Genomic DNA, 23,428 nt, shown 5'->3' with positions numbered 1-23,428 from the left:
CGCGAGACCCGCCCGCGGGGCACGGCCGAGCGCTCAGCAGCGCTCTGGCGGGGGAGGGGAGCGCGCACGCACGTGAGCGCCCGGAGCGCCCGGCGGCTCGCCGGCTGTCGCTGTATCCCGCCGTCCCATTGGCTGCCTCGCGACCTTTCACCTTTTACCCGGCTCCGGCCGCCAATCGCCTGCTTCCTCTCATAGCGTGGGGGATGCGAAGCGTGCGGACTGCGCAGGGCGGAATTCTCGGAGCCTGGTTGCGCCGTGGGCGCTGGGCGGCCCCCGTTGGTACGGGCGGGAGGGGCGGGGGCGGCGCTCTGTTTGCGTAGCGCCGGCCGTAGCGCAGGGGCAAGGGAGGGAGGGGGAGGCCGTCCCGGGCCCAGGTGAATGGAGGGTCCTGACAGCTGCGGGGACTGAGGCGGCGGCGGCGGGGAAATGGCGGCGGCGGCGGCGGGAGCACAATGAGACGCGGCCTGTAGTGGGGGGAAGCGCCGGGCTGGGTCCGGTCCGAGCAGGTAGGAGATGGCGCCCCGGGAGCTGCATAGCGGCCGAGCGCGGGTGTGTCGCGCCCGCCGGCCGCAGCTCCCGCGGCCCCGGCGCCGCCGCCAGCGGGGTGGGATGGCGGCGGTCCGTTCCTCCCTCTCGGGGCCCGGGCAGCGCTGCCCCGCCTCCACCCCAGCGGCTCCCAGCACCGACGCCCGGGCCCTGGGATCGGCCTGAGCAGCTCTCCCGGCGCCGGCGGGGCCCGCACGGCTGGGCCGCGCTGCGGGCCCGCTCGGCTTTGTCTGTGAGCGGCGCCCCCCGGGCAGCCGCGCCGGAGCCTCCCGGGAGCTCTGGGGCCCTCCCGCTGTGTCCTCAGGGGCCCGGGGAAAGCAGTGGCGGGTAGTAAAGGAGTTTATACATAGCTGTGCTGATGTTAAAGGCGATATAAGAATGTGTTGGCTCTCCTCTTTGCTTCCTTTCCATCCTTTCCCAGGGTAAATGAAGGCAGTGTGATTAAGGCAGACCTTGTGCTGTGTGAATGTGCGTTGAAAAACGAAAAAGACATATGTTTTTGCACAGGACTTTGTTGCTGTGTTAGGTAATATAGAAAAAGCCCGCATGAGTAGAAAATGGGGAATGATACTGACATCTGACCAAAAAAAAAAAGGGTGGGTTATTTTGGGGTGTATTCTGCTTAACCAGAAATTTAGTGTTTAAAAAAAGTGACTCTCAAAGTGAGTTGTGAATCTCAGTTAACTGCTAACAGTCCGGAGGATGTTTGGCACTTCAGATCAGCTTTGAGTATTTTTGATGTTAAGATTTTGGTCTTCAGGTTATGTGGTGGGCTCAGGTGGTGAAAGTGTAGGCTAGAAGATTGTTTTTCATTTTCTTTCTGTGAACGTGGTAATCAAAACAGTTAACTTTGTAGACACTTAGTTTGCCCTGTTTTACTGTGTTTTATGTGTTTTCTTTAAATAAGCCACTCTGGGTGCTCTGTTGAAATGCTGACTGCACATATATGTTCCGTAGGTGGGGTGGTGCTTGTTCTAGCAAGTTCATACAGACACTAACTGAAATTAATTTGATAGTTATTCTCCTAAGTGCCTCTGTTAAGAGAGTTTTTCCTATTGTCTATCTCCACATTGTGGTCTGTGAGCTTTGAAGATGCTACTAGAAGTTTTCAGCTGGAAGTGCTTTTTTTGTGTTTAACAATTGGATTGTTACTTTCTTAATTGATAGGATTAAAAAATAGTTATCAGAAACGTTGACCCTGAATTAGCTACTGCTGTTCTTCAAAGCATCCTGATGATACAGTTCTGTGAAAGTGGCAGGTCAGTACTTGGCAGACACAAAATGATTAATACAAGAATTAATAATTACTTGAGAAGGAAATGGCGTCAATATGTCATTGTATAAATCCGTTCTCAGTCTATATGTTTAATACTAAATGCAGTTTGGGTATTTTCCCTTTATCTCTCTTCTATTTTTGAAAGGTTGTATTAGGCTAAGGGAGATGTAGATTGAAAACTGGCTGGGGCTTTTCACATGCGGAAGGACATGCCAGTGAAGGGATAACAAACATCACAAAGAGAGTCATGAAGAAAGTAGAAGAGGGAAGTGTTGATTGTTTGCTTGGTTCTCATGTTTTTGAAAGATTTCTGTATCTTACAGACTGAAAACAAATGCAGTACTCCTTTACACTGTGTATAACTGAAAGACATGGTGTATCAGCCTATTGGCAATGCCAGAAGTTTGCAGAAAGGTTGAAACAATTAATTTGTAGTGAAAATCGTCCGAGGCTATAAAAACAAGAGTGTCTTTTCAGTCTTGGCAAACATCAAGGTGGCTGGTCCGTGGAAGGTGCTCCTGCCTGCCCTGCAATTTCACAGCTCCATACATGTTCTCCACTGGTTGCTGGTAGGGGGAATCCAACCAAGCTATTTTGTCTGTTATATTACACTAATGTTTTTCTAGAAGATACACTTTTTTTTACTTTTTCTTTAGAAATACCTTGATCATCTGTAGCATACAAGAAAAAAAAAAGCAAAACCTGCAGTTCAAAAAAATAGTGTATTTTCATGGGGCTTTTTATGTAGTCCACAGATGTTTCTCCTTTCCCACCTCAAAAATGTGTTAAGTACTTTGCCACCTTTTCAGCAAAGTGTATGGAATTGCTTCAGTGCAGGTGCTCAGAGTCTGAGTATCACTGCTTGACCCATGTTGGCTTTCAGTATGAGCTGACTAAATGTGCATTGATCTGTACTGAATGCAAACTACTGGCAAAACTAAACGAAAACACATACATTCTTAAAAGAGCAAGGAGTTACTTATTAAAATGGATAAAGGAGCTGAAATAGTCTGATTTCTCGTTAGATAAGGTCGAGAATGTAAGTGAGAGCAAGAGTTCAGGAAGATTTTGAAAAGGATTCTAGGGCTTTAGGGATGATGAGCGTTACAGTAAGTGCTAAGACTACAGACAGGATTTTTATTTTGGGGTGTAGATTAGTCTGTTGATACTGAATTGGTTTTTGCCTTTTTGCTTTTATATATTCTCTATATTCTTTACATCTATATTTGTAGCACTGTAGCCTATTATTGTATTTGTAGCTAGCATTTTACCTACTCTATTAGACAGAAAGACAAAATAAATTCCCCAGCAGCTCTAAGGTCTTGGGGTCCAAGATTAGGTTCTCCAGGAACTGAGGTTAAAATGACTTCGTGAGACACATTTTCATAGGCAAAGCTTAGTTCCTGTCTAAGGGAGGGTTTCCAGAAAAGAGTAGTACCAGGGGGAATTACCTTATCCCCTATGTATCTAATTGGGGATTCTTGTCAGTTATACTAATTTGCTAAATATATAAAAATTGTATCTGTTTCATGTTACATGTGCATCTTCATCTCTTTTCAGCATGTTGTGCACCATAAGGATCCTTGTAAAGGTAACCCCTTTTTATCAACTTACTGTGTCTGGCTTGTGATTTTAGGGCCAGTGAAAAGGCATCACTATCAGGCAGCAGGTAGAACTTCAGAACATTCTGAGATGGGTTGTTCTGTTGTTCCATAATTCTCTCTGACCTTTTTTCCCCTCTCACGTGGGTAATACAAACTAGGGAGTATACTGAGCCTGATAGATCATTGATGGAACAGTCCTAATGCCTGACTGTGTAACCACTGGCTATCTCTATCCCATCACCTTCATGTGTTCAAGTAATTTCTTCAGACTGATAGCAGAATTTTGATTTCATTTATATATTTTTTTAGGAAGTGCTACTTTTAAAGAAAGTAAAAACATAATTATAGTGTTGTGTATAACAGGAGCTTCTATAAAATGTGTGCAGTGTGCTTTTAGAATGCTGTATCCTGAAGGCTAAGAATAGCTGGAGTAGATCAGAAAGCATGATTTTGCTTTATACTTTCCGGACATCTTTTTTTGATCCTTTAGCCTTTTGTGACTACCATATGTATTGTGATAAACCAGAAGAGAAGAAACCTGATATATAGTAAAAACTAAAAGTTAATTTTTTAGCTGAAGTTAGTCTTCGTTGGCATTTCAAGTTTTGGTGTTCAAACTGTGTTAATTGGGGTATGGTGGCTTTAGGACTGTTACTAAAATAAACATTATAGAAGACTTAATCTAGAGAACAAAGCAGAGCCCACTTTAGTATGCGCCATGATATTATATTAGGTCAACTCTTGGTTTTGATAGTTCTTGTATGCCTTATTTAGTGACATCATAATTTTACAAGTTTGCGTGCTGAGCAATATATCTGGAATTCCCTTGTTATTTCTGCTCTGTTTTGTGGTCTACATTAGTTAAATCAGGTTTCCATTATATTTGTCGCCTTCAAAATCCTACAGTCAAGAAGCGGAGAACTGAAACTTATGTCAAGGAATTTACGTGCAGGGTTGCATAGCTGCAGGTGTTGAAAGGTCCTTCTCTGGTGGGAAAGAGAAGAAAGAGCAATATTGTCCACCTTCTGTCATAAATACACCTAGATCCAGGAGACTTCAGTACTGCTTGTTGTGGCCCTTCCTTTAAGTGCAGTACACTTGCCAGTCTGAGATCTGTGTTGTGGTTGGCACGGCTGTTACTACTGTGCCTCTTCTTACCAAGGCAAAAAAATCAAAAGTATTCTCTCTTGATCTTTACTAATGATAGTAGAAAACCTTGGTTTACTGTGCTTTCTTCTCTTTATGTCACTCAGTGGCTCAGTACTTCTGTGATGTAAGCTGGCATGATCAGTTTCCGGCCATGTTTTAAATAGTCTGTTATTCTTCATAAAGGATCAGTTCCTTTGGGTTCATTGAATGAGCATGAGAGATCTGAGAAGCAGCAGGGTGGCTACTGACTTGAAGGAGAGGTTGACCTGGAAACACAGAGGTGGTCGGTTTCAGACTGTTTTATCTGGCCTTGGCATTTTTTTGTTTGTTTTAAATATCAATATCCTTGTGTTTTTTCATTTGTGCAAATATACATACACACAAAAAAACCCCTGGCCCCAAACCCATGTTTGAACCAGACCCTTATTGCTAGTTATTAAAATCTGGTTTCCAGTGTGTGTCTCCTCTTTTGGACTCTGATTCTTGATAATTTGTCAAGCCGTGTAGCAGCCTTTTCCTCAGCTGAGATGTTAATAAGTAGCTGGGTAGTAGTGAAGAAATTGGTCTTGAAAATAGGAATTTAGGAATTATTTTTTTAATCTTTTATTTTTGAAAACTGAATTGGAGTTTTAGACCTGCCTACTGATTGCATAAATCTCCTTTCCTTAGGAAGTGAGGTAGATACATTTTGCTTTTTAAAGTTAATTTGTTTGACTCCATTGAGGTGATTTGGCTATGCAAGCATGTCTGGGCTGGCTACCTTTGCAATTCATGTTTCTCTTTTGTTTGTGAAGTCTGCTTTGTTTCTGATCTAGATCAAGTTTCTTATAGCTTTCCTTGAACTGTTACTGGCCTTTTTCGATGTTTTTGCTCTATAATTTTTGTTCAAGCAGAAATGAAAAAGGCTTAGCTATCTAAAGGTGAAGTTGCCTTGTAGTTCGTAGTAAAAACTTCTAGCGGTGATCTGAATTGTAGACAACATTCAAACCATAGAAGACCTAACTTCTCTCACTGAGTTTTGGCATACATTTAGGTATTTTCGTTTTCACCCCCTCTTTTGAGTTTAACTGTCAAGTGCATAAATAAAAGAAATTTTTTTGATGTTTGTATTCTTCATACCTTAAAACATTTAAATGTATTTAATCTGATTTATTAACTGGGATTTTATGAATTCATAATATTAATTGATAGTATTTCTTCTTTATTCAGGATATTAGTGTCTGGGATCAATCTCAAGAAAGGCTTTTAATTCCTCACTGAAGCCGTGTATTTCTGAGCAGGCAAACCTGTGCTTTGCTGTACCTTCATGATCAATGGCTACTAGGCTTTTTGTTTTTGGAAGAAGACATAAAATGAGAGTGCTTACAATACAAGCAAAAGCTCTGGTCAGTCAGTTTTTTTTAGTGACCTGCAACCTTTGGCCATCTTTCAACTTAAGTTAAATGCCTATATTGTCAGCTTGCTATGTAAAGTTGTTAAGAAGGGATATGAGCTCTGTTAAAATTCTTTTGGGGGGAAAAAAGAATCAGTGCTCCTCCCTTCTCCCCCAGCTACTGAAGATAATTTTTCATGGTTTTGCTGTCTAACATAGTCCTATCTCAATGACCTCCAAGACTGCAGAAACCAAATTACTGTTGGAGATGGATAATGAGCATTAAAAGTACACTCCTTCTTAAAACAAACAAAAAAAGCAAACAAACACACATTTATAACTCTGCTGCATGTTCTTTGAGTCCCCAGGAAGATGTGTGTGTTTTTGTCATTTATTCTTGCTACTTATGCTTTCCTGTTTCTGTGAGACAAAATAAGAGGAAAATTGGAATATTAATATTTTCTACCAGTGTAATGAACAGAGTCAGCATGAATGGCAGAGACTGTAAGGGGAAATGACAGAAGCATGTTATTGAGAGCCATGGGATTATCCTTGTATCTTTTTCATTATTTTTACAGTTACTGTCAGCAAGGTCTCATGGAGTGCCTTACAATTTTTTACAACTTGTAAAAAATGTGTGGGGAAAGTTTTTCCTTTCTTTGTTATTTCTAAAGAATATTGAACTCTATCAGCATTGGCCTCAAGAGTTCACTGATGCTAAAGAAAGATAGCAAGCTGTAAATGATACGGAAACAAGAAGCTGTCTATATACTTTCAGAGATTATAAATCAAAAAATAAAGAAACATATATCCAAGTATTTCTGGAAATGTATACCCAGTATATCCATAGGTTTATATGCTGAATAGATCAGTTGATTTGTTTACTGTGTAATCACAAGGGCTATGAGTTAATGAAATCTTCAACTACAGAAGTGTGGCTATACCACCTACTGAGTGATTTGAGAGCAATGAGTTTGAGGCATGATGGGTGACGAAGCTCTGGAGGAGGAAGTGTGTAGGTTTTAGGAAGGTAATGCATTTTTATCTTCAAGTATTTAATTGAAAAAAGGATTGGAAGAATGCCAAAAACATCTATGAGCTCCCTGGGTTTTTGAAAGACATGATCAACTTCCAGGAGATGAGCAATTTTCCCTATTGTAATCCTTGCATAGTTAATGCTTTGCTGTGTTGAAGTCGAGAAGTTAAACCTCCCTTGATTAATAGTAAATTGTCTGGAAAATGGTCTTCTAAAGATTATGTGTTGCCTAAACTGAACACAGGATGAGTTTTTAGTGATAAAATTCATGATTTGTTAAAACTCTCTACTGACCAGTTATAATTGCATCTGATGAGGGTCTGCAAGGAATTATTGGATGATTTTAGGGCATTTAGTGACTGGCATAATGATGAAGCAGGTGCTGATTTCTGGCAGGCATTGTGAGTAGTATGCCAGTAATGCTACTAATTGTATACATTGTCAGCGATTAAGAGTTGTTAAAACCTTATATCGCTTCATCTGGTTACTGCTGTCTGATACCTCTAGGTGTTTCCTCTGGCGCCATTCAAATAGTTTTGTGCTACACAGCAAGAAGTTTTGGGTTTGGAATTTTTAGATTTATTGTTCTTAGTGTAACACAGTTCAGCAACAGTTGGCAATAGAGAAGAGAAGCTGGTGTCTGATTTTAAATGTCACAGTCAAAAACCTGTTGAATCCAATTTCCTTGACCTAGGCAAGTTTTCTATTGGTTCAGCAAAGTAGTTCATGTGGATCAGGGGAGTATTAGAGCTGCCATGAGGAGATGGTTGTCCTCCACTTTGACAGCCGCTTGAATGCCATCTAAAATGCCTGTCAAACTAGAGCCCAAGATACAGCCTAAGCTCCTCAGCTGCCAAACAGGAAAAAAGTTTTACTGTTTCGAGTAGCACCTCTATGATCATGTGCCCCCTAATTAGAATGCAAAATTTTAAATAAAGTTTTCTGATTTTTGTCTTTTTAATTAACTCTTTTGACAGTATCATAATGTTAATTAAAAATACTCCTGGCCTTAAGTATTGGCTACTACTTCATATGAAAATTACGCATACCCTCAATATTACACAATGTTCCTAAAGTATGTCTGTAAACTGAGATTTGTAAACACTGTTTACCCTTTAAGTCCAACAGGATACAACAGTTCAGCTCACACTGGGACCTGCTCAACTCGTAACATTGAAAAGAACATTGTTTAAGTTTTGGATATTTTTGCTTAAAAATCCAATATATGCATGTATGATACATGTACCATAGTTGCATGGAATCACCATTCAATTATATATTTTTACAAAAACCGCAGTCAATTTTAACCATAAAATTGAGTTTAGTCTATGAAAAAAAAAAAAAAAAAACCAACAAAACCAACCAAGTTGGAAAACTTGCATAGCCTAAGCCTACCCCTAGTTCTTCTCTCAAGGAAATTTTTGGGGTGGAGAGAAACTTCTTACTCAAGTTGGGGGGGAAAAAAACCAAACCAGAAAGTTCTCCTGATCTGCAAGGGTAACCTACCTTTGTCAACTACTCCAGCTTGTTACTTTTGAACTTCCCACATAATTATATAGCAAATTCTGCTCTGGATAGTGTGGAGTCCTGAAGCCGTGATTTCAAATGAGTGATTACAAATCTCTACCAGCTTCATGGTAAACAAACTAGCGAGTTGTTTAGTTTTGTTTGGGGGCAATGGTGGTTGGTTTTAGGGGTTTTGTTTGGTTTTTTAAATCAGGACAATGATTCCCCCTTCCTTCACTAAAATGGAAACACTGAGCTTTGAAGAGCTTTTAAAGCTAATGAAATTATACCCAAGAACTTGAACATATCATTACAAAAAAACCTTATCCCACCATTTTCATAAGAATGGAAAGCTGGATAGAGGAAAACACTCTTTTAATAAAATTTAATAGCTTAAAGTTATTAAGTCATTGATTTGTATCTAATTGTATTAGTGTCTTGGAACATATAATCACTACATTTGAGGCAAAATGGAAAATAAGTCCCAGAATTTTAAGCAGTTTCTTGTACAGATTCCTAATTATGGGGTCACAACTACAAATTACCACTGGGTAAAAATGAGAGGTTTTAAACTAGGCGTAACTTCAGATCTGAATTTTCCAAGCTAAGCTAGTCTAAGTGTTCCATCGTGATTACTGCACTGACTGCAGTTACTTTTATTAAAAAGTTGTTCACATCTCAGAAATACTCACTGAAGAAGTGTTGGTAAATCCAACTGTTTTTTAATTTAATTTTTGTAGCATGATGTTGCCCTGACTTTGGTTCCTATCCTGGGTTTACCACAGATGATTTTTGTACACAAACCCACAAAACTACTGTCACAACACGCCTGTTTATAACAGCAGCTATTAACAAAAAGCAAGCAAGTACAAAATCGAGAAAAACATGATACAGTTATTTCAATTAACAGGTGAGAAGTAGTATTTTGGGATTAGTTTTCATGAGACTATAGATCCAATCTGATGACAACCTAGTGTTCAGTGAAGCAACCCCACTGTCACTGCTCCTTCCGTTCTCTAACAGCTTTGACACTTGTCTGACTCTGGGAGAAAAATAGTTCAGGACAATATAACCATTAATTCTTGGGTGTACAGCTGTGCCATATTAAATGCGTGGTAAGCTGTGATCAGGAAGCCTTTATTGTACAGTGTTTTGTCTTGCTGCTGAGTGAAAATGAAAGAAAAGTGATAAAATGAAAAGAATCTCTACTGTGCTTTGTTTACATCAGAAATGTATTTCTTCTCTGATTGTTTTAGAAAAATTTGACTGTACAACCAGCTACAGATTTTTATAAACGTGTTTTAGAAAGCTGAAGTGAAATACTGATCTGGTAAAATGATGGGATGTAAAACCTCTGCATATGCCATGTGCTTAATCCTACTAAAAGAGGAGTAATAAGGTCACTCTTCTCAGTGACAGCTTGCTCACAAGGGTTTAAGGCACTTTCCCTTTTCAATGTACTTCATTGCTTTAGTTGATTAGTCTCAGTTTCTCTAACGTCTTGTGTGTGCAACAAGGTCAAACTTATTAACTTAAAAATTATATACCTTTAAAATTTCATTTCAAAACTACTTTTCTATTACAAGTCTTAGAGACCTAGAGGGTTTTTTTTTTTGTTGTTTAGTGCTTTGGGTTTTTTTTACCAGTTTTAGTATGTATTTGAAGTAGCTTGAATTGCAAATTAAGAAATTATGAAAATGGTAATTTTCTTAAAATCATTAGCTGAAGAGAAGTACGAGATTTTCTGTTCAGGGTTGAGAAAGCAGTGCTGAGGAAGAAGAGGGAAATCTCTATTGAAAGTTAGGCATCTAATCTGCTTAAATCATTCTGGAAGTCATCAATTATTTGCCTCTTTAGGCATCTTAATGCGTCTGTGTATGCCTACTCAAATAAGCTGCTCATTAGCTGATGAAAGCAAATGATTAGTCAATGAAATTCAAAGTCAGTTGTATTTAAATATTTATTCTGAGTAATTTAAAGTTTTATTTATTACTATAAATGTAATATATGTTTGCATTAATTGAGTTATGCATTCTTTTCAAATACACCATAGTATGCAGGGGGGAAGTTGTTCTACATAATTCAGTACAATAATTAATAAGGTAAATAGTGTGATTACTTGAATGTTAATGGCTGTGATGCTATTCTCCTAATTAGTCAGATGCCTAGGTTGTGAATCAACCTAAATGATATCAATATGGATGCACTAGTTTCTAAGGAAAACTATAAAAACAATGTAACTTCCTAACTAATAGGGTAGTTATGTAGGAACCTTAGATGTAAGCCTTCCCAGTATAAATCTGGGATGTTTACCAGTAGAAATCAAAATTAGGGATGTTAATGCCTCTGGTTTAATTTGACTTGCTGTAGTGGCATGTTAATGGTGGAATAATTTACTTTAAAATGCTTGATTATTACCCTGTTCATAAACAAAATTATTTGGTATCTAAAGACTTTTAGTAAGGTTTGGGGTTATTTTTGTATTTTTGTATTTTTTTTTTTTTAATCTGAAATATCTCTGCTTTTCCAAATCTTTGATTGCATTCATGTCTTTTCTGGTTTGCTGCTAGAAACTTGCTTCTTCCCTTTAATTGTCTCATAACTAGATTGAGTTCCCAGTGATGCTACCGGTGCCTCATCTGATTCAGCCTGTCTGACTGGGTGTTCATTACAGCTGCCCTTCACTTCTGTGCTGCTTCAAGGATGTCTTCAGAGAGTCTGGGTTTGATTGACCTCTGGAGAAACATTGTCTGACCTACTGGCATTGGTCATCTGCAGGGTACTGTGAGAATAAATGAGGGTAAGAAAGTACTCTAAATCCAGTGCTCATCATTAAGTGAAAGAATTGAAGTGTGTGTAGAGCTGCCCAGACTCTGCGCACACTTCAGAGCTGCCCAGACTCTGGAGGAATGATACAGTAATAACTGCGAGAGATTGTATGTGAGTTCGAGGTTTGTTTCCCACATTCAGAATGGTGGAGGTGTGTTCTGCTGCTTCTCTCATTCTCCTGTTATTGCCAAGTCGTCCCTTGTCAGTCACCAGGAATGTACCTGCCAGGCTGTTACTGTTTTCTTTTGGTAAGTCTTAATGTATCCAAGTGGAAGCTGAGCACAGCAGAAAGGGGAGGTAGTCCAGACTCTGCCAATGCAGCTGCCAGTCAGCCTCACAGAATTTGGCTGCATTTTTTTTCTGAAAATTGAGAACTATTGAATTAAGAAAACACCTCAGAGTTTTTGCTCATAGTTGCTTGATGTTGGCTACTTAATGTTGCTGCAATCAAGCTACTATACTTTTTGTAATTAGATGATAACAGACATAATAATTGGTGGTTTGGCAATGTTGATGCAAACTACAACTAACGTGGTAAGAACATGACAATTCTTTCTTTTGCTTTGTATTTTTTATCTTTTAATAACCAAGATTAGTGGAGCTGGTAATCTCTGATAAAGCAAAATCTGCTGTGTTATTTTTAGACGAGAGTCTCTACTCAAACTTGTATGTGTGTGTTCTGCTCTGAAAATGCAGTTCACAACTGACTGAATTACAGGACTATCTATTTTAATGTTACAGAAGAAAGGAACTCTTTTCAACTGATGGCTGTAGACTAGGGTTGTGTACATATGTGTGTCATTTTTAATGCAGTATTGTGTCCATAATGCAAACAGGGTCTGGAATTGAAACAAATATAGGAATATATTAATTCTGAGTTGTGCTTAGCAGAAGAGTTAATTGACACATTTAGTACTATATTAACTTAGCTATATTGCTTGCAGAACCCAACGTAGTGTCAGAAACCCTCAGTTGCACCATTTACAGGGATTTAACTCCTTTAAAACATTATTTCTCAGGCCTGAGTAGTTTTAGATAATAACATAAAACAGTGGAATTGTTTAACAATAATTTCATTTCTCTTCTAACTTGCCTCTTTAATAATTAAATGAGTATTCAGTGAATGCTGTATCCAGTAAACCACAACTGCTTTAATGTCTGGAACAATCCTGTCGTTTGCATATCTGGGAATGCTTTTGCATATATGCAGGAATAGCTCTCACTCCATTGTGAAAAATGAAGGGTAAAAAGTTCTCCCCATTCATGCCTTGCCCCCTATTTGTTAATGATGGTTGTAGCAAAACAGCTTGTTTCAGTTTTTGAAGCTTCTGCTGTCATTCAAGGAGGAGTAACAACTTGGATACTTTTTTTTAACCCACATGGTTAAGAGTATCTATCACTGTATATATTATGAGCAGATCTAATGTGGAAAATTGGACTAATGCTGCGCTGGACTGAAAGGATTCTTAACTGCAATCTACACTTGGCATTAGGGAAAGATACCTATTAATATACATGCAGAGAACTCTCTCAAGGATATGTATTTTATCTCAATTTATTCTTTTTCATCTTGCATTTGTTCTGCTACTGTGGGAAGATTGATGGATGAATCAGGAATGGGTCTGTTTTCTGGTTTGGATCTCTGCACTGCAAGGTTTAGTGGTGCTAACTTGCAACAGTATTGGAGCTAAGGGACCTTTATGAGCCACTTACCTCACTGCTAACAGAGGAGGTGGTTTGTTTGACCCTGTTCCAGCTTTCATGGTTGATCATTTTTGCCAAGTAAATTGTTGAATATTTTCGATTCAGTTGCGGTATTATGTCAGTTGTTCTGGAAGGTCAACAGTGCTACAGATAACCTGTGATAAGGAAATGCTACATGAGGCTTGAAGCATTATACTGGTGAAGTGTAATATTTATGGCTTCTCACCACTTTTGAACCCCAGACACCATGCAAATATTTGCTTTTTTGGACAATATTGAAAATAAAGATCGATGCATTAAAAAAAATAGAAGTTAATTGAGATGAGCTGCTGAAGTCTTATTGTTAGTTTAACTGTAAAGAATGTAAAGGAATGCCGATGTTCTAGTCTAAGTGCATCTATTTACATAGAGGGAAATAATTACATCTTTTCCACTTTGGAATTAATTCAGATCATTTTACAATCATGCACATTTATTCTGCTCTGCATCTTGTGTGAGAGCCCTTGCAACACTATTGCAGAATTCCATATGATTTAGGGAAAAGATGCCTAAAATCCAACTATCAATGTAAGACTGCCCAGCCCAAACAAAACCATGTCCCTAAGTGCCATGTCTACACATTTTGTTAAATACCTTCAGGGGTGTTGACTCAACCTGAGCAACATCTTCACCTTTAGATATTCTTACATGTTCCAAAAGAAAAACAAAGACAAACCCAGCAACAAGCAAGCAAAAAACCAAAAAATAACAACCGTGTGGACCTATGGAAATGTCTTGGAAGTTATTCACATATTTTCCTTCAATAAAATAAAATAATCAAGTATGGTTTTTGTTTGTTGTGGGTTTTTTTTTTTTCTCCTCTCTGGTGTTCTTTCTCTGGAGATTGAATTCTATGTCAGCTGAGGAGCTTTGAATGTCCTCAGAATTTGGGAGAAATAAGTTTCTTTGTACTACATATTTTTATGAATTTAATACTGACTTCATCCCAGTTTCACATAAAAGAAAATTCCAGTAGTGTGCCCACAAGTTCATTGCAGGGAAAGGCCATGTGAAGACAAGTAGTGTAACTGGTGATAAGTCTTTCTTTTTTGGGATGACATTTAAAACAACAAAGCGTAAAATGTGGACTAAATAATATGCTAACCACCATGTAATACTTATGCATTTTAAGGTTGCACTAGGAAGAGTTAGTTTGATGCACCGTTAATGATGAATACTTTTTGTTTGGTTGATTTGGGTTTTTTTTGTTTTGTTTTGTTGGGGGTTTTTTTGGATCTAAGGCTAGAATTTAAACAGTGGTTCTTGAGTGGTACATAAATTGATATGGCCAACTGCAGTAGATTTGAACTCTCATTTTAGAATTGGTAGAAGTTTTAGAGCTTGATTTACACTCTAAATGTCTGCTGGCCTTGCATCATACAATTACTGACTTCAGAGAAAGTATTTGGTAGTGTGGGGCACTTAGTAATTTTGGATGTTGCGGCACAGTGTTAACAGTGAACTGTTGAGTACCCATGTTTTGAGGAGCTTGACTTCTAGCCACATGCAGAGAAAGGGTTTATGTTTATGCAAATAATGGGATTGAAGTCTCCACATGGGGTTATATTCAGGGGGCAGCTGCTGCTTTTACTTATCCAAAGCAAGAATAATTAATCCTTTGGAACTGTACTTGCCTCACAGCTTGCCCCCAAATTGAGGAGGAGAGAAATCCCTGCTCTAATGTCTGCTTAATTGCCTTCCTGTAGAAAGACATAAGTACCTGAAAAGCTTGAACATAACCTTTAAATTAACTAAATCATCACAAGTAAATAATTTGGTACCCAAGTAAACAACCAAATGATAAATAAATTCACAGATATGGTCAGTTATCCCTACTTATGATACTGATATGATAGTATAGTTACCCATAAATTAGAATCTACACATTGAGCTACAGTTTTTCTGTGCAGCAAAAAACCCCCTTAAATAAGTGGCATAATTTAATTCTAATTGCTGTTAAAACTAATAAATGTGTTTCAGAGTGTTTGTATATTTAGAGAGGTGTGTGTCCTGAGTGTAATTCTTTCCTGACTTCCCTGAAGAAGGCTTAGGTCCTTGGGTGTCCAAGAGTATATTGCTTTCAAATTAACCTGAGGCGGTAGGGAGTTTGTACTATGGTTTCTGACATAACTTTATTGTTTGTACCATAATAAACCGAAGAAAAATAGTTGAAATATGAAGTTCCTGGAATAACAAATGGAAGAAAAGGATAAATCCTGTTTTTTAGTCACCCCTTCCCCCCAGCCCTCAGCATATGTGACCAGCTGTAATTATAGAGACAGGATGCCAGCCCAGGTGTACTTTTTCTTCCCAATCATAATGGCAGTTTTTACCTTATCCCCTAAAGATCATGCAGGACTTTTGTTCATGCTGGAATCCCGTTGTATTTGCATAAAGATAATTCACTTCATCACAGCTTTCATGTGAGTTTAAGAGTTCAGTTGCATAGAACTTGCTGCAAGATAACTTCATTTTCATGTTGTTAACAATTTGAGTAGTGGTTTAATTGCTGGAAGGAATAGTTGTATAATTTTAAATTGAAGATGCTGAAGAGCGAGAACGTTGATAGCCTTTCAGATTCAGCCTGTTGTTTATAGTGTGACAGCAGGTCTTTTACTGTAAATTTCAGTTACCATTTTTCTGACCATCCTTTTTTAATAGCAGGTTAGGTATCGTATGAATGTGATTATTTTCAAGGACTGAATTATAAACCCATGAAATAAAAATAAAACCTGTTTCTATAGTCTGTATTCTCTGATATATTTGAATACTTGGGTTTTGCATTAGTAGTGTTTCAGTAGCAAATAGCCAAGATACTTCAAGATCTTGGCTGATATTTGCAGAAGTAACTTGTGGTTGCTTGCAGATTTCTAGAGCGCTGGAGATATGCAGAAGTGCCTGCTGTGACACTTCTTGGATGCTTCTCTTGATGTCTTTATAGGAACTGGGGATTTTTTCATGTTAGTGCTTTGAGTATTTAGTGTGTTTGTGGTATGTTTTGGAGTTAGACGTTTTAAGTGATTGATTATCTTAGAACTCTTGCCTTCTGTCTGTTGATAAAATATGTGAATGTTGAGCTCTTAAAAGAAAAGGTGACATTTAAGAATCGGGGAAACCTTGCTGTTTGATAGAAGACATTGGCATTCCTAAAAATTAGGTTTCTAAAGTGTCAATAATTTTTCCTTTTTGTTTCTTTTGCTTGTTTACGAGGTCCTCTGACACTATAGAGCAAAATTAAACATCTATATTTTTTTTTTCTTTATTTTTGGTGTGGTAGAAAATATTTTGCCAGCTGCAACTGCAGCATGGGGGATGTTCTGTGCTGGGCAGCCCGGGCGGTGCCGCTGTCCCGAGGGCCGTCGCCAGCAGCAGGTGCCCCTGGCCGCCGGAGAAGGATCGAACCCGGCTTTGTCTGAGTGGGTGCACCAGCACCATTTAGATGCTAATGTGTTACACGCTGCTGTTTTGTACTAGACCTTGACTGCATCTCCGGAATGTGGCCTGTCTGGTTTTAGGTTGGCATTCTAAGGGCCTACTGTAATTCCTGCCTTCCAATCGATTGATTAAAGCCTCGGTCTTCTGACTTCGATGTGCCAAAGGAAGCGGTTGTGCTGGTGGAGAATTAGAATTACATACTTTTTTGGTTCTTACCTACTGGTCTCTGTGCTTTGTGTTTGCCATCTGCGATTAGGCAGTAAAGTAAATTTGCTCTGTTAAGACACACATGGCATTAGCTTTATTGACAAGGGTTGAACGTTTCTTTCTGTTCATGCTTGCTTTATGCCAGGGTATCCAAATGCTGTGTTGTTCTCTTCAGCTTTTCTTGTAAATTTATAGAGTGGAGTATATTTCTATATTTTTGCCGTGGGTGCGGCAGTTTTCTGTGGGTAGGTTATTTTCTAGTTCAATGGAATATATATTCTGGTTCATGTTTAGAGGCAGTGAATAAATGAATAACCTAGACATAGTAGGAACATGCTATAATAAATCTAAGTCCTACTTACTACATCTTAGAAGCAATTTGCTGTATTTTGTTCTGAAAATAAAAGATGTATTTATGTATGCTGCAAACACAAATTTAAAATGTAGCCTAGGGAGTAAATTTTTTGTGGGTCTATTTTGTACATGAATGCAGTATTCATTAGATTTTCTGTGCTGCATTCCTTTTGTATTCTTGTAAAATTGAACAGTAACTGTTTACTTTGTTTTCTGGAAAACATACATTCTTTCAGATCTCTCTCTTAAATGTGTTGAATAATAATTTTCTTCCACATTTCTTTACTGTGTTAGGTGAAACATACGTGGAGAGAGCACAGGGGAGAAAAGCTGTAAATCTAATTGGCCTCAGCTAGCAATTACTTTAGCAGATAAAACAAAATATGCAAATATCTCCTGAGCACTTAAGGCTGATCTTCCAGACACTGACTCTCTGTATCCCTAGCCAAAAAGGGGCATATGATAATTAGATTTTGAAAGACCATGTGCTCTCGCTACAGAGCTAAATATTAAAATGCAAGAAAGCAGACTACCACATGGCACAGTTGATTTTAATGGCAGTTCATGTTAAAATGCTCTCTCTTTATGTTGCCTTTTAGGTTACCTAGGGTGAAACAAAATTACAGGCTTGGAGACTCTGGAAAAGCTCAGCATCAGCATTTGAGGTAAAAATGAACATACTGAACTAATCTTGGGGGTGTCCTCTTTGTTAACTTTATGGAATTGATTGGAGGAGAAATTTTCATCAAGATTCATTTTGTGTTTAAGTTTTCAGTATTGATTTTAAAAAATTGGACTTCACAATCTGTCTTTTTAGGTCTGGAAAACCTCACACTTTTAGGTGTATATATTGTGCAAATATTTTATTTTATAGCTTTAAGAATACTAGATCTGCTTAAATACGGTATTTTTGCTTTGAGTTGTAGTTTTTTATACATATATAATACATATATTTGGCTAATATATCTAGAAATTCACTGTCATGAATTATTATTTTTCCAAATTTTACTTTTGTGGTTGAATTACCATCTTAAATGCACAGGATTTTCTCTTTTACTAAAAAGACTGATGTGTACTTTGAGAGAAATGGTTTTTGCTTTTTCATGAGTTGACTGTATTACTTGCAGACTCAAATTGAAAATATATGTGCATGGAAAAAGCAATACAATTATACGAACCATAGTAAAATTGTATCAAACACTCTACTCCTGTATTTCTCACGTGAACCAGTAATTAATGATAGTAACCTGGAAATAGGACTAGGGAAGTATGTGCACATTTAAACTAAATTATATTTTAAATAACTCTTTTAAATTTTAGTTTCTAATAGTAAATTAAAATAATTTGTGTTCAGAGTGAACTTAGGTAGTTCATTTCTGTCAGCAAGTTGTGGTGTAGGCTCAACACATATAAGTGTTTATAAGCAACTGAATTACCACAATTTATCTTGCTATTGTAGTTCATAGGTTTTTGTTCTTGTTTTTTTTTAAGAGCCAAGGCTTGCAAATTATGTGATTAATCTACAAGCTGATATCATGATGTCAAAATGCAGTTTGGGAAGCATAAACACAGAGATTGTGGAAATTAAAACGGTAAGGCTGTGCTTTGTAGTATGGGAGAAACAGGTTTTGATGTATCACTGCACCGTGTTCTTCTATTTTATATTTAAAGCTGCTTCAGAACTATAAAGTAACTTCCACATGTGAATTTATAGAAATTGACTGTGAATTTCTTTGGAAAGAAAAATGAAAGTAGCGACTTCATTTTATTCATAGAAGTTTAAATGTTTATCATTAAACACATGCCCTGCTATTTCTTACGAAGCTGAATATGATTAGAAATCTATTCAGTTTTTTAAAAGAATGTGTGTATTTTTCTTGTGGATTTTATATTCAAATGTAGTTGTGTTGGTGAAATACAATCAGTTTAAAAAAAAAAAAAAAAGAGTTGACACAAGGGGTTAGAATTAGAATTGAATTCATATGTTGTTCCAGATAGGAGATACAAAGTAAATGGTAAAGAAAAGAAATGACAGGTAAATTAAGGTCTTAGTTTCAAGACTATGCTTCAGTCTGAAATACGAGTTCTGCAAAAATAGGGAAAGAGGCTATCTGATTAAAACTACATAGCAGAAAAATGTGGGTTGATAATGTAGGGAAGAGAAAAATGTGTTTAGTTCTGCTGTTGATCACCTTGCCTTGCATCTTAGATCCATATACTTCATGCTTTGTCTTTTGTCCTTTGTGTTTAGGAGGTAAAAGGAGTCTGCATAGCACCAGTTCTACACTGCTGATTAAGCAACTACGTAGTTTGGGTTGTTCCACAGGCCTTATACATATCATTTGAAAAAAATGAATGTTTGTTTCAGAATCTGGCTGCTTGTCTGTATTCCTTAAAGGTGAAACAGCCCCTTTCTGCACGTTTATTCTGAATGCCTCATGCAGTGGTATCACTAGAGATGTGCTACAAAACTGATTTTTGTTTTCAGGTTGTATTACTTTACTTGTAAATGCCCTACAGCCTGTGTGTGTTACACTGATAAATAGTGGTATAATCCTTTTGCATTCGACTGTTGCAGTGTGCAGCAGCACAACTCCTGTGGGAGCAGTGTCTCGCTGGCTCTGTTGGTCAAGCTGGACTGATTGCAACATGAGGTGTTTATTAGGCTTTTGCCCCATGTCCAGGTTTGGTCATACTGAACACTGCATGAAGGACTTCAGGGTTTTTCTGAGTCTGCTAAGTGTCATGTTGTATTCCATTTCTCTCCTACAAACAGACATTTAGAAGGAATCTGCCAGGAATTTCAGCTGTTAACTGTTGTACTGCTTGTAGAAGTGTTTCAAAATCAGCTCATCCAAATACAGAGCATCAATTTAACTTTGATTTGATAAGCACTTTAATGAAACTTTTCCTGAACAACAGAAAGCAGCCTTTGTTGTTCTGGTATGCCTTAGTAGGCTATTAAAGACCAGTGTTCTGCTTGTGCTGTTACACTGGTTCTGTATCAGAAAAATAGAACTAATAAAATTCTTGTTTAAAATGACATTCACAATCAATATTGATGATTGTGCTAGGGAAACCAAGGAATATGGTCTTTACAGAAATGCTTATATTTGAGAACATTTTAAGACCAAATGTAAAAATTGCTGTTAGGCAATGCATGTGATAAAGATCTTTGAAAGATGGGAGAGAAAGAATGTCTCATAAGCTGTGTTCTGTGTTAAAGAGAGCACAATATAAAAGAGATTTCTGATTCATCTTGCTCAATAATACTGTTTGACAGTTGTTTGATGGTTAAATTTTGGGCTTTTCTTTTTCCAGCTAAAACTGGGGGGTTTTGATTTGGGATTTTTAAGTTCTTTTAAGAGAACTGAAGTTGAAGGAGTAATATTAACAAAATATGCTTCTTTTTCTGGAAGAAGTAGTATATTCTTTTGGACTATCACAGAAAAAGTAAAATCCTTTTAAAAAGTAGACTTCTTCTAAAAGGAGGTTTAGAAACCAGACAAAGTAGAATTCTTGCAAATTCCCCTTCACTGGGGCAAAACCAATTCTTGCCACTGAATGCATGCAGTGTAAGTTGGTATGGAACATTCTCAGTGACATTTTACATTTTGTATATTAACATTTACATTAATTTTCTACTCTGTATTTCATATTTGTAATATTTTACATTTTTTCTTTTTATTTGGACCTCCTTTACCCAAGTAAGAATTCTCTGTGTTAGATCACTCAGCAAGTTAATGTTTCATATAGCAATTGAACATAGAAATTGCTATAAAGAAACTGCATTCAGACTCTTTAAGTGTTCATGTAAGAGAATATTCAAGCAGCAAGGTTCTATTAATGTTTTTTTATAGACTGTGGTTTATTTCCTTTAGAGTAAGTGGATTATTTTTACCTCTTGAGGCTAATTTGTTTTGGCTGGTGCTGAGAGTGTTTTTAGAGGATAAATTAGAACACTATCTGTTCACATTCCTGGGCAAAGATGAAATCCTAAAGCATTAGAAATAATGTTTGTATCACAAGGATTATATTAGGTACAATTTTAAAAATCGGTACAGAAAGCAAATTAAATGCATTGCAAATGGCAGTAAGAAATTTTTGGTTTTAATGGGAGATGGTTATAGTTTTCATAAACTTGTGAATATAACATAAACTGTGCTCACAAATGGTGGTAAGAACTTGAAAGTTGCATCCCCAGCGTGCAAGTCTCTTCTCCGTGTACCTCAGTGCCAGTCCATAAATGTTTTAAACTGTCCTCCAAGCAGGACTAGGTCCAGGATGTCTCATTCCAGGTGAATGCTCTGGTCAGTTTGGCTTGTATTCCTTAGTGCAGTAAACATTGAATTTTTTGTACGCCAAGGGATGGCTTCAAACTGGATATAGTCATGTGACTGAAAAACCTACACCACAGTTCCAGAATTATTGCAGACTAGAAAAAATTGCTATTGCATGTTGTTGACTTCATTTCCAACATTGTATGTTCTTCTGAAAAACAGTTCTTTAAATGATGGAATAAGGGGTTAATTTTAGCTCTGCAGTTCGCTATCTGTTCACATAAATGTGAAATAAGGACACTAGGTTGTAAATTCTTCTCTTAAAACTCTCAAGATTGATGGCCATGAAACTGGAACTTTCACTATTATTTTAGTAGAACAAATAAGCTTGAGCACTGTGCTGCCTTATCCAGCTTCCAAAACTAGTCTAAAGTCACAGGAGGCAGGATTTGTTTCAGGTGTTTCTTGCTCCAAATTCAGGTTCATCAAGTTCTTACAGTTTCTTTTCTATCAGTTTTCAAAATAATGTAGTGAACAAAGATGGAACATTTTAGCAAGTATCTTTATTACTCAACACTGGCTGAGCAGGACTAGTTTGGCTTTTTTTTTTTGCTATACTGTTAGCTAGTTTCAGTTAGCTCATGTTCAGTTTTCTGTCCACAGATTCTGAACATATGTGCTTACATCTCAAATGTTTTCAATTTAAAGTCTGTTCTTCAAGTAGATGTGTTCTTTCCCTTTTTATTCCTAGATGATCCTGTACTGCTTTTCTTTTATTGAAGAACTTGATATTTTTCCTTGCTATTGAAATAGAGACTCTAGAATGATACAATTACTGCATTATCTGGCTTACTCCATAATAATGTTGACATTGATCTTGTCAGATCTTACATACTTCCAATACAAATCATAGAAATGAAGACCAGTACTACGAAACCTTAGTATAGCAGAAAGTAACATTGATTTGGGAGGATAACTTTTTCTTTTTACTGACTTAGCTTAAATTCCCTCCCCCGTATGTTCTTTCAAATGTGTTATGTCCCATGCCAGCTCAACCCAGGTATGATTGAAGTGGCACACAATGCTGTTTTGGTTGTGTGTGCTTTTCAAGTTACAAATGTGCATATATTTCTTCCTTTGCACTTCAAAGGGGTTTTTTTTGAGAATGCTTTTTGATCTCAGTGACATGATTGTACTTAAGAGCAGGTCTTTCATGAAGGTACACAGAAACCAAAGCTATAGTTTAGAGTATATGTTGTTTCACAGCCTGGAGCCATACATAAGCATAAATCCTCTTGCTTCTTAACAGCAGGGTAACTAAACTGGTATCACTGTTATTAGGTGCGTAGCAGAAGAGATTAATTACTTGTAATATTTGATCCTGTACTTGTTTTTTATTAGCAGCCTTTTAAAATAAGGTTGGTTTTCTCTCCTTAATTCCCTCCTGGTGATGCAATATAGCTATTTTATATATGTTCCCAAAGTTGTATTTATCATTTGAAAAAAAAAACACAACACAGACGGAACAGTAAACAAAGAGGAGGCGCTGCTCATCTAAAGTGATTTATAAAACTGAAGTGTCTGGGCTTATGTACAAGAATGATTGAGGAATCAGCTTCAGCTTTTACTATGGAAAATGGGGTTTTTCTGTTATGACAATGAAGTCTCATTTTAAACAAAGCAAACATTAGTTGTTATTTCACCAGTTGCTCTATGTCAGTAGAGAAGCATGATTGAAACCATTTCAATGAAATAATGTAATCAGGCAAAAGACCTTTGTGTTCTTCAGACACTGCTGGGGGTTTGAACTATACAGTCTTTAAGGTTCGTTCCAGCCCAAACCATTCTATGATTCTAAGGATTTTTTCTATATGTTACCAACTAGTGCTTCCCCTCACTGGAATACAAAAAGAGAAGCTAGATATATTAAAGGAGAGCTTCATCTATAAGTTTGGAGAAGCAGGTGTTGGGGATGACACTTTTCCCTACTTTTTCTCCCTTCTTGTTCTCCTGCACCTAAGCTGTCAGTTAGAAGCTGTCAGAAAAGCTTCACTAAGGTTAATAGTGCCCTAAGTTTCCTGATGCTTTCTG

At 37.5% G+C, this 23,428-nt stretch overlaps 1 protein-coding gene across 4 annotated transcripts in view; it reads left to right on the top strand.

Annotated features, from left to right (window-relative positions):
* Nucleotides 1–404: 404 nt before the first annotated feature.
* Nucleotides 405–23,428, top strand: part of DICER1 (dicer 1, ribonuclease III) — a 67,612-nt gene continuing 44,588 nt past the window's right edge. For all 4 annotated transcript variants that reach the window (XM_082283970.1, XM_082283969.1, XM_082283971.1 and 1 more), the window contains exons 1-3: nucleotides 405–506; nucleotides 17,657–17,722; nucleotides 18,549–18,649. The gene's annotated coding sequence lies outside the window, so the exon portion shown is untranslated. The remainder of the gene's footprint in view (nucleotides 507–17,656; nucleotides 17,723–18,548; nucleotides 18,650–23,428) is intronic.

This window comes from Coloeus monedula, assembly GCF_965178545.1.
Source record: "Coloeus monedula genome assembly, chromosome: 6".
NCBI lineage: Eukaryota > Metazoa > Chordata > Aves > Passeriformes > Corvidae > Coloeus > Coloeus monedula.
Note: the sequence above shows the minus strand (reverse complement) of the source record. Positions and strands in the feature narration are given on the sequence as shown.